Source organism: Mus caroli, chromosome 12 (genome assembly GCF_900094665.2).
Source record: "Mus caroli chromosome 12, CAROLI_EIJ_v1.1, whole genome shotgun sequence".
In the NCBI taxonomy this organism is placed as follows: domain Eukaryota; kingdom Metazoa; phylum Chordata; class Mammalia; order Rodentia; family Muridae; genus Mus; species Mus caroli.
In genome coordinates this window covers 367,549-368,664 of record NC_034581.1, presented here as the reverse complement: position 1 = coordinate 368,664, position 1,116 = coordinate 367,549, and positions in this window count along the sequence as shown.

The window sequence follows — 1,116 nt, the reverse complement described above, 5'->3', positions numbered from 1 at the left end:
TCTACAAAGTGAGTGCCAGGACAGCCAGGGCTACACAGAGAAACCCTGTCTCGAAAAACCAAAAAAAAAAAAAAAAAAAAAAAAAAAAAGAAATTCCTGGAAGAACTGATACCCATGGCCTTGCAAGCACTTGTACAAGCACAAGACACAGACACACACAACTGAAGCAAAATTAAATCTTTTTTTTTTAAAAGAATTATTTTTAATCCCAGCACTCGGGAGGCAAAGGCAGGCAGATTTCTGAGTTCGAGGCCACCCCTGGTCTACAGAGTGAGTTCCAGGACAGCCAGGGCTATACAGAGAAACCCTGTCTCGAAAAACAAACAAATAAGTGAATGAATGAATTATTTATTTATCTTATGTCTATGAGTTCACTGTAGCTATCTTCAGACACACCAGAAGAGAGCATCAGATGAGATGTCATTACAGATGGTTGTGACCTGCCATGTGGTTGCTGGGAATTAAACTCAGGACCTTTGGAAGAACAGTAAGTGTTCTTAACCACTGGGCCATCTCTCTAGCTGGCAAAAAAATAAATCTTTTTAAAGAAAAGAAAGAAAGAAAGAGGTCATTTGACTTACAATCAGGTTAAAAGCCATCAGTGAGGGAGAATCAGGTATAAACTCTGGTAACTGGTTACATCCTGTCCACAGTCGCGAGCAGAGAAGGAATAAACACCGGGTTGATTACTCTCAGCCAGCTTCCTCCTTTCTTACTTTCTTTCTTGTTTGGGACCTGCCTGCCCTGACCCTAGGGAATAGTGCTACCCACAATGGGCTGGGACTTTTGAAATCAATTAACAATCTAGACAATCCCCCATCAACATGCCCACAGGCCAACATGATGTAACTAATTCCTCATTACTCTTTGTAGGCGATTCTAGAATGTGTCACGTTGACAGTGGAAATCACCAGCACACATGAGGGCCCGAGTTAAGTCCCTAGCACCTGCGTTAAAGCTAGGCATTGTGGTATACACTTGTAGTCTCAGCTCTGAAGCAACAGACACTCTGGTACTTGCTGGGCAGCCAGGCTAGCTGAGTCAGTTCCCAGGGAGAAACCCTTTCTCAAAAAATAAGATGCTAGGGCTGGAGAGATGGCTCTGTGGTTAAGGGCA